Genomic DNA, 11276 nt, shown 5'->3' on the forward strand with positions numbered 1-11276 from the left:
TGAGGAGGCCCAGCGGTGCTAGGAAAGAGATCACTGAACACCCAGCATGTCACAGGAGGCCAGGCTCTCCTGCACCACCCCCTCAGCCTGATGGGAGCAGTGCAGTGGCCAGAGAGCCTTGCACTGTCACAGGAGTTTGAGCCAGCAGTGAGGGGGAGGAGTCAGCCGTCAATAGACAGCTCTCCAACTCAGCTTTGACAGAGTGGTACAAGTAGCCAGCCATCACCGATCTAGGGCATCCACATATGGTGAAATCTCGCATCACTCAAAACATAAAAGATTAGTGAACTGCAATACGAGGTATGCAATTCATGTACAGACATGTAATGAATGCCAAATACTGTATGTGGGTAGGAGCAACAGAAAACTTAAAGCAGACCTTTACCCTGCAAAAATCACATTAGCATTCAGCTATATGTGCCAATATGAAAGCATTCTACATTTATTAGATACACTTTCTTCTAGGGCTGCAACCAACAATTTTCATAATTAGTTGCTGATTTTTTTTAAATTAAAACCAGATAAAATTAAATACTCTTAATTAAAATCAAATACACAAATGGAGTAATAAAAACCATTTTAGAATAAAACTGCACGGCACTGGAATGCATTCCAGTGCAGGCAGTAGGAGTGTTTAGGATGCTATTGAAATGAATGGAACCACAACACATTTTGCAGCAGACTTTCAGGCCAAAACTTTTCTGACTTTACATTTCTTTTAATTGTATGCATTATTTAACTTCATGGACATCTCTATCTCTCTCTCTATCTCCATCTATCATCTATCTCCATCTATCTAGTTTAAAGTTAGTCATGAATATTGGCCCGAGAAAAATTGTTCTCTGGCGCACATGCTGACGACATGTATCTTTACCATTAGTATGCACACAGTTGCAGGGTCGTGGGACTTCAAAAGTTTGGTAGTTTTAATTTTATTTAATTTTTCCCATTGCCATCACATAGTGGGAGGGGGGCTCATTAGAGATAACCAGTTCTATTTATGTTGTAAGTAGGTTTTAGTTGGCGTGTGTTAGAACAATAAAGAGAAAAGAGAGCAAGATCTCACACCCCAAATAGATTTGACTAAAAAGAATACAAAATAGACCAATTAGTTTTTAACTCTATTTATCTATTTTCAATTATGTAATAAATGAATTCATATTTTTATACAATTAGAGAGTTTATAGTATTTCTTAAAAGCCCCTCCCCTTTCGGTAATTGCATACCTTAAGGTGGAATCTACTCTTTGTATTCTTTTTAGTCAGTTCTATTTATGGAGACATTGAGGCCTTTTTAGACCTAAAGATCTAGCTGGGGAATGACAGCCGCAAACAGCCTGCTATTGGTCGTTTTAAGTTGACAACGATTCTCATTATCGATCGTAGACAAGTATCAGTCCTACTTGCAATTACCGTTTCTCTACTTGCTGGTTAAATGCATCCTAGGAATGCTACATCACCAGTGCCTTCCATCTGCAAAAACTCAGGGGAAAAGGCATTGAGACTTCAGATGTGCACTGTCACATGTTCCAGGAGGCAGACCCAGAGCTCCAGGAAGTAAAGGGAGTTTGGATTTAATAGCAACTAAGAATGGTGAGGGGAAAAAAAAAAAAAAAAAAAAGGTATGCAAAGAATAAAAAAAAGTTGGCAATTATCTAAAAATAGCTGTTTGTAGAATTGCAATTTCAAAATATGTCTAATATGCCTCTTTTGTAATATTTAACATGGTCAAATCTGTTAAATTTTTATATTAAATCTGGTTAAAACACAAAATCACATCATTTTGTGCAAACAATTCTAGCACCAAATCCCTTAGGAAAACAATCTGCTTTAGCATGCAGGCTGGAGTCATCAGCAAAGGGTGTTTTTACAATGCAGGGCAGTATACTTAACATTTGAGAAATTGTATTAATTTAATATATATGAAGCGTCAAGTAAACTCTGATGCAGAAAAAAATGCAGGCATGCTGCAGTTTTCCCACACCTCTACTCTATTGTGGTGTGAATAGGGCATCGAAAATATTGTGCGCCCTTGCAGCAAGTACCATTGATCAGGAGAACAAACATGCCAGTCCCACACACGGCGACAAGGAGCCTTTACAGTACAGATTATAGAAAGTAGATAATCCCATTAGGTGGAGATGAGTTATCCTTTATAGTAAAGTAGTATTTGTAGGAAAGACATATTCTGGGATTTTTTTTCTCTTTAACTGTCCTACACCCCATGGCTTGAAATTTTATGAGTGCTACATTTTGGCTTTGAGTTTGCGCTACAAGCAACAAAATTTAATGGATTAAAAGAAAGCCAAGTGCAGCCAGTTTGCTTGCATCTGGATCCCAAGTATATGCTTTGACAAATACATGTCCACATGTGCATATAAAACCTCAAGCATGCCAATGGAGTAGAATTCTCATTTCCAACCAAATTACCACATACAAAAAAAATTATACTGAAGTCATGAGGTCGGAGAGAATGTGGATCCATGCTGTATGTGAGAAAAGGCTGCACTTACTATGGTTTGTGTTTAAAAGATTGCACCATGCACACACTTGTAAAATCAATGCCGGGCTTGGTCTTTGAAAAGGTGCCCATACACTGCACGATTCTCGTACGAGAATCACGGGGAATCCCAGTGTGAATGAAGACGTGCGACTGTTTCTACTGTACGGTCGCACGTCTTTTGTCTGCTTTGAATGATGCTCGGGAGACAAATGCCGAACGGGCCGGTGTGCGCATGTGCACACTGCCCGTTCGGCATTGCAGCCATCGGAAGCCCGCCCCTCAGGGTGGCGGGCTTGCGATTATAGCAAGCACGATCTGCCTGTCCAAGATGGGCAGATCGTACGTTTTTTTAAAAAAAATTGCTTTAAAACCATCGCAAGACTGAGGTCTTGCGATGGTTGTAAAGTGTATGGCCACCTAAAGTCTGCGCATGTTGAAATAAAGATCATTTGAACACAAAACCGCAATAGGGGAAGTGCGGCTCTGAAGAAAGAAAGGCATTGATCTGTAGAAGTTGGTACTTGTGGCCAATTAGTAAACTGTGAGACTGTCTGGAGCTGTAATACTGCAAAGGGCTGGGTGAGTGGTATGCCCACAAAACTGACTACAGGAGCCACAGGCATGTGTGCAGCAGCATGGCATCCTGTAACTAGCAGTGATGCAAGGAATGCAAATTGACACCAGCATGGATCTACTTCAGGATCATCAGGTATGTAGCAGAAAAAGGAATCATTTTTGTGGAGGGGGAAATCAAAACTGGAGCAGACCGAATCTGCAGCAGCTTCCCATAGACTAACCAGCCCGCTATAATTTTTTTAAAGCTTAACTGGAGAGAAGCCGATTGATAACTATGGAAAACTGCTCCATATTGTGTTGCACCAGTTTTGATAAATTCCCCCAAAGAATGTCAGTCGTGTTAGTCTAACAGAGGACAAATCTCAGGAGCCAGTACACCCTTGAAAAAAAAAAAAAAAAAATTACCGCTGGCACCCAACTTTTCAGGTTCTGTAGTGGTCTCCTAAAACAAATCCTGCTGGCTCCTGCATTGGACAGCTGCCTCCAGGAATTGCAAATTAATCTGTCCAACCTTGCTTTAACAGCTGCTGTGGTTAAATTCTCATGATGGCCTGTGTAAATGGCACTTACAAAACAATCTGAAGTAACCCCCATTAAAACCCACACTGAAAGCTATAACATGTATTTTCAACATACCTTCCTCATACCTTCCCTTCCTGTAGGTGGCCCCACCCTGGAAAAGCTCAGGATCAGATAAAAAGGCAGAATGGTCTTGTGATCGTTAGGCTCCCCAGTGACATCACCTTCACCTAGGGGAGCATATCAGGAGCTGGAAAGCCAGTATACATTCTTCAGATGTACTGGTTTTACAGCTCATTTGGAGGGGGCAGCAGTTATTTATATAGTGCCGACAATTTACACAACGCTTTATATAGTTGCACATTCACATCAGCCCTCGAGACTTACAAGCCAAGGTCCCCATCTGACATACAGGGCCAATTTAGACAGGAGCCAATTAACCTTCCAGCATGTCTTTTGAGTGCGAGAGGAAACCAGAGTACCTGGAGGAAACACACGCAAGCACAGGGAGAACATGCAAACTCCTTTGCAGATAGTGACCTGGCCAGGATTTGAACCAGTGCTGCAAGGCAGAAGCACTAACCATTACAACATAAGCCCATTTCTACGCAGTGTGCTTCCACTAGAAACCAACCATTTCCATCAAGTGATGATTACACATCACAGGCATGTCTATAGAGCAGACATTTTCCTCAAGCACTTTCCGTATTGGGGAATTTTAGCAATACTGGAGCAGACAATCTGCAGCAGATACCCAACCAGCTTCTTTGGTTGTCACAGCTCCACCAAACAAACTGAAGAGAAGCCGATTGGGCACCTGCTCCAGTTCTGAATAAAGTCACTCACTGTATTTTCCCATCATGCCATGGTCCTATGTGACATTCATTATAGGGCCAGTTTAGACAGAAGCCAGTAAGACTAAGCGTGAATTTGGAAGGAAATGACACCAGCACAGGGAGAACATGCCAACTCCGTGGATTGAGTGTCCTGGTCAGGATGTGAACTTTAGTGCAACGGATGTGCTAACCACGTGCTGCCCTTTGCTACTCTATATCGCAAACAGTAATGCGTTCAGTTAACAAAATCGTTTGACAACCTACTCCGCTGTAGTGTTACATTAAAAACGGCGACACGATGACTGAGGTACCCTGACGACGCCGCGAAAATACACATTTCACACACATGCAGCAACCGTCTGTAGAGTTATACGAGGACTCGAAAGCCCCGCATCGACTGTGTGCAGAACCGCTTCACACCAAAGGGCGGCAGCATCGAGGACCCGCTGACAAGTCACACGTGCACGCGCCCGCAGAGGGCGGTTACGTATCTTAACCCGAACCACTCCCACCAATTTATTCAAAGCCTTTCTAAAGCAATAACGTCGCCATGCACAGCGAACCACCACATTAGCGCGGCACAACTCTACTCTTACAACAAAAAAAAGGAGCAGCCTCCGCAAAGCCCCTCCTCCGTATCTTCACAAGACGACAGCGTAATGGGGTGTAAGAAGCCGCTAGGCCACGCCCGGTAGCCGGTGCGTCCCGTTCCCGCCCTTTCTTCACCCGGAAAATCGGCTACGAACCGCAGGCACGGAAGCGGGCGCCCCTCCCCCCGCGTGATCAGGCGCGCCATACATATACCGAATTGAGCCGACAGAACACCGGCCATACCGGTAAGAAAACCCCGAACCCTCACAAAGCACATAAGTTAAGGTTACGGCCAGTCTTTCGCGCACTAAAATTCTACATAGCGCGAAAAAAATCGGCCAGTGATGAGTACAGATCTCGGTGCTACAACGCGTTTAGTGCTGACAGCGGCAAGCCATCAATGACAGAAGCGCAGAAAATGGCGGCACGAGAGAGCTGCCCGGAGAATAGGGCGTAGACCCACTGCAATAAGCCGGCAAGCTCAGCACTCGGCTGTGACTACTCACCATCTTTCACCCGGGGGTAGAGGCGGCTGGATTAAGTGCAGAGGATATAGGAAATGAGAAGAGAGGAAAGCCGATGTCTCGGGATATCTCACTGAGCAAGGCCGTGCAGCTGCCTGACAGACGCACACCAAAATGAAGCTTCCCCGTCTCCTCTTTCCGCTTTCTTTAAGCGCCGCACAATGAGAAGGGAGGGGCGTGCTTCCTGTCTGTCCTCGCTAAGCTTGCCGGGACATGTAGTTTGATAGGTCGCCTAGAGGCGGGGTTCTTGCTGACGTGCTGTGGTCGTGGTTAGCGGACGTGACACACAGACGGCTTCACCTAGCAGTGATGATTATGGTAGTAATGCAGGTTTAGCCATAGAAATATGGCGAAAGGTAGTGGCATCGTGGTATTACTATCTTAAAGGCTCATTCCACCTTTCAGACCATGTTGCATGTTACCCACATCTTAAAGCTGACCATACACTATTAGATGCCTTTTGCTCAGCCTATCGACTAAAACTAACTGATGCCTCCATCCACGCTAAACAGTGTCAATGAATATCCTCATTGGTAGAGTACATGGGAAAGTCCTGCGGCTGATGAAAAGAACATGATAAATTCCTCCATCCACACTAAACAGTGTGGATGGAGAAATGTCCTGCTGGGCTGCAGTGTTCTGACAGCCGCAGGCGTGCGGCTGTCAGAATACCTGATCAGTGGAGGTGGCTGATTGGCTGCTGTCACTGTTCGCCTGAATTTTTTCCATCCAGCTCCTTCAATTTTCTTTCTGATCAATGGATGCCAGATGGAAGGGTGGAGACAAGGCCACTCACTGAACTGTTCATGATGAAGCGGCCAAAATTCGTACAGTGCTTGGCCAGCTTTAGGGCGTAACGTGAAACATGGACACAATCCAACAGACCCCATCCTCCTTTTACTGTGTAGTGGGTTTCAATGTAGCATGTTGTCAATGTATGATTTAATGTGGATGTGCGTGCCTCCACCATTCCATTCACTTAGTTCATTTACGCATCTGTTTACAGGAGAGACTACAAATTCCATCTGCCACCGTGGCAGAGGGAATCGTAGATCTCAAAGGAGCCGAAGTGTGGTGATGTTACCGCACTTGTAGTCCATTGATAACTTCCTCCAGCCCTATAACTGAAAGTCTGTACCTTGCTATGGGCAGGGGCTGGAGGAGCAATCTGTTATCCTAGCCATTGCATCCCCGATCCAGTGATCATGGTTGCAAAAATATATGTCATGCACATTTTTAAACATTGTGGGTACATGGATTATTTTTTTTGCAAAAGGTGGAATAAGCCTTTAAAGCTGAACTCTAGGATAAATACAAGAGGCATGTGGATTCTTATTGTGTTCTTATTCCATTTAATGACATCCGTGCAAAACATACTTATTGTGACGTTTTTGGGCTCATGTAGGATCCCTTCATCAGGCAGAATCACTTGTTCTGCCTGATGAAGGGGATCCTACGTGACCCCGAAAAGTCGCAATAAGTATGTTTTGCACGGACATCATTAAATAGACGTATTCTATCCACCATTGGAGTGCCTGTGTCCATATTTGTCTGTAATACTGAGACGGTGGTCACCATCCGTCGACTACCGATGCGCCCATCTTATCTTAATGGATGAGCGGTCAGGAGTGCAATGGGTACATGGACTGGGATCACTTAATCAAACCCTCCACGGGTTCTGGTGCGGGACAGGGCATGGCGGTGCAATTCATTGCAGTGGCACCGCAGACACGCCTCCTGCCCGCAGTGTGATCGCCCGCACGGGAATGCGTGGTACTGCAATGCCCTGCTTTACAGTGCAGTACGATTGCAAAAAATAGTGCAAATCCTTTTGCAGGTAAAACAGCTCATATAAACTAGGGATGCACCAATATATCGGCTGAAATTGCACTTTTGGCAAAATACTGGTGGTTGTTCGAACATGTGGGAAAACATGTATACAAAAAACAATTTGCAGACGCGGTCGATATCCTAAAATAGGCTGATAGCGATAGAGGCACTTTAGCAACCTTTATTCAGAATCAGATCTTCCCAAAGCCATCTATCAGAGAGTTTTAATGTTATTAAAGGAGAACTATGTGGTTAAGGCTTTTCCCCATAGTTCTCCTTAGGGTAACGGGAGGACACAAACTAGCGTCCTCCCGTCACCATAGGCTCAGTATACCGCGAGCTGTAGCTCGCGGTATACTGAGGCGCCGCAGCTGAAGCGGATCCCGACAATTGTGCCGGTATCCGCCCAGCTGCGTGACTGACAGCTGGCTCTGCCTATCCAGAGGCAGAGCCAGCTGTACCCACCCCCTCCCCCGTCCGTTCCGCCAGTCAGCGCTGGCGGATCAGAGCGGGGAATACTGCCCCTCCCCTGTCACGGCAGAGAGCCGTGACCAGATCGAGAGGTGAGCGATCGCCGGTATGTGTTCGCTCACCTCCTGATCTACTGAGCCGACCTGTGACAGTCTCATTGTCACAGGTCTGCTAGAACTATGAGGTGAGTGAAAAGCACTCATGTCATAGTTCTCCTTTAATGGCTGTGGGGACTTTCTTTAATGCATAAGGTGCATCGAGAGCGTTGGCTTCTAAGTTCTACTCCCTGTCGTATAGCTGATCAGAACAGCCTGCATTCACTCAGGATTCAAAAAAGGCTCTTTGCAGGTTTAAAGGAAATATATACATTGTTTAAACAAATGTACAGTTTATAGGAGAGGGACGGTGAATGTCTATTTAGGACATGAAGAAGTGAAAGTGATTTGGCAACATTGGTATCATCATAGTGTATATTTTTGAACTGTTAAATCTGTGTTTAGTATTTGTGTCTGAGCATAAAACATGGATTGCCATGAAATGTCAGCAAGGGTCTCAGGAATGCCGTGTTTGTAAACCATAAGATACTGTTTAACAAATGATTGACATCTATTAAAGCGGACCTTTATTCTCAAAAATCAAATTCAACCAATGCTTCCCTCTATGTATGCTGATTAATAATAAGATAGACACGTCAGGTGTAAAATGTGGTGATATTGAAATACTTACACTTGCAGAGCATTCACTTCCTGCTTTGAAAGGGCAAAATTACTTCAGTTTGCCAAAGCAATGCACACTGGGATTGCTTTGTCATCAGCAGAGCATTGTTGAGAAATCTCATCTGTGATCTCAAGAGATCTCAGGGAAATGCATTTTCCTCCCCCGAGATGATGTGCATGGTCACATGTCCTAGTCACATGTGCCAGAAATCCAGGAAGTAAAGGAGAGCTAGTAATCTACCATTAGTAAACATGGCCACTGTCAGATGACTGGTGAAGAAAAGAGAAATAAAGAATGCAAAGAATACAAAGCTGGCAATTATCTAGAAGTATGTGTATGTAGATTGTCAATACTAAACATTTGTTTAGGTGTGTTTGTTGTTATTTTAAAGATATTGGTAATGGTCCACTTTAATACCAATGTACCTTGGCATTTTGGAGCCACTTAAACCTGATGATTGTTTAGAATACGGTGGTGGTTAGTAAAGTGCATCTTTTGAATGCCCCGTTTGCAATACTGGCTGCATCTGCACAGTACACTGCCATAAAGATGGATAGAGCTGTCTCCAGAGCATCTTCAGACTCTCCGCTCTACAAAACATGCACCTACAGTGTTATTTAAAAGTGGTGCCACGAAAACAAACAAAAGATCAGGAGCGCAACTACCAAAATTCCTTGTGTGTAAGTAGGTGAGTGTGATCCGGCGAAGGGACCAGTGGACATGTAGATGAGGACAGCGTCAGGCGCACTGTTAGATCTTTACAGTGTGGGGTATAGGTATCTATGGCAATGTCACAGTAGTAAAAAAGGGGGACTTACAATTAGGAGCTCCCCTGTTGTCTGTGCGATCGTGCCCTTGGATCGATCCTGGTGTCTCCGATGGTGTGGGAGGCTGGTCTGGAATGGATGTGCTTCTGTTTAACCGGCCACAAATTCGACTGGCCGGGCCGAGCCGTGTCCGTCAGGAGCAGACAGCAAGGGGGAGGAGCTACGTGCGGCTAAGTGACCCCGTGCGCCGCGTGTCAGTGCTGGCAGTCGGGTTATGGTCATAGGGGTAGAGAAGTATCGGGTGTCTCCAATGGCTACGCGTTTTGAGGGATTGCCTCTTTATCAAGCCTCAAGCCTCAAGAGGTTCCTCTGTAAAATGCTGAACATGTGAAAAACAACGATTGCCTATGGGCATGGTTCCCACCTGGGCGTTTTACAGCGTGTAGGAACGCGCTGCAAAACGCCCTACGCCCAAAGAAGTACAGGAGCTTCTTTGGGGCGTATTTGCCGCACGTATCCATTGGGCTACAGCCAGGTAGCCCTCGGAAATGCGCGTTTGTCGGATCGCGGTAAAAACGTGTGGCACGAAACACGCGACAAACGCGCATATTCGATATGCCTAGGTGTGAACCCAGCCTAAGTGTTTATGTAGATTAGGAAATAGAAGCTTCTTGATAAAATCATGCTGACACCTGTTCCTCCTGATGATTAAGTTTCTGCTAGGAAGTATGTGACAGCATGCGTTCACTTCTATGATGTATACAAGCTGCAACACATTCAGTACAAATTGGTGTACAGAGGAGCATATTTGGGGCACAATCTCGACAAAAGTGCATCCTTGTATTTTATGAGCTGTGCTTCAGCACCAGCCTTGTATTTTCATTTTATAGTATTTATCCCCTTTTAGCAGTAGTTAGTAGTAAATATTTCCTTGTTTGCCCTTTTATATAACCCCTTAGGCCTTGTTCACACCAAATGCAGAGCAGATCCGCTCAGGTTTCTGCACACGCAGTGCAGTGTGTTTTGCCACGTTTTTAAAGTGTTCCGGGCCGTTTTTGGTTAAAAAAAACAAAAAAGTTTTTTTTTTTTGTTCAACATGGGCTTTCAGTGCGTTCCAGGCATTTTATATGCGTTTTTGATGCGTTTGCAGATCAAGAGCAGGTAAAATAGGGCCTGCTGCAGTTTTTCACCTGCTCTGGACCTGCACGCTGCGATGTGAACTAGAGCAAAAAATACCATTGGAATACATTGGACGCAGTTTTGATCCGCTCTGCAACTGCTCTGCTCTGCTCCGCGCTTGGTGTGAACAAGGCCTTAAAGTGACATTAAACTGTCTTCCCCCAATGCTGCTGTAAGCACTTACCTTATTTGATGACTATTGCTGCAATCATATTTTTCCTTCCACTCCTTTCAGCCGTTCGTGAGCCAGGAGTTCTTCAGTTGGGAGCGAGTGGCACTGGAACAGGTAAGTAATTAGGTGTTTGCCTCATTTTTATTTCTTTCTTTAAATCATGCTTGCTAGCAGTAGATATATACCAAAAACAAAAGACTTTCATTCTTCTTTAAGTACCATGTTTTAGAACAGGGGTAGCCAAATGTCCGCCCTCCAGATGTGGCGAAACTACAAATCCCATCATGCATCTGCCTCTTGAAGTCATGACTGTGGCTATGCAATGCCTTATGGGACTTAAAGTTCCACAACAGGTGGAGGGCTGAAGTTTGGCTACCCCCGCAATAGAACATCCCTTTTAAAGAGTTGCATTCCACTTCTGTGATGTTAACGGTATGCTGGAGCCTGAGGAAATGCTGCCTCTTGCCTACAACAGATTGGCGACATCTGGAGCACTAGGATGGCTGGTTAATATGTATATTTTGACATATTTTGAATAAATGAATATATATATATTTATATATATATATATATATATATATATATATATTAG

This window comes from Nanorana parkeri, unplaced genomic scaffold, assembly GCF_000935625.1.
Source record: "Nanorana parkeri isolate BGI_ZX_2015 unplaced genomic scaffold, ASM93562v1 scaffold99, whole genome shotgun sequence".
In the NCBI taxonomy this organism is placed as follows: Eukaryota; Metazoa; Chordata; class Amphibia; order Anura; family Dicroglossidae; genus Nanorana; species Nanorana parkeri.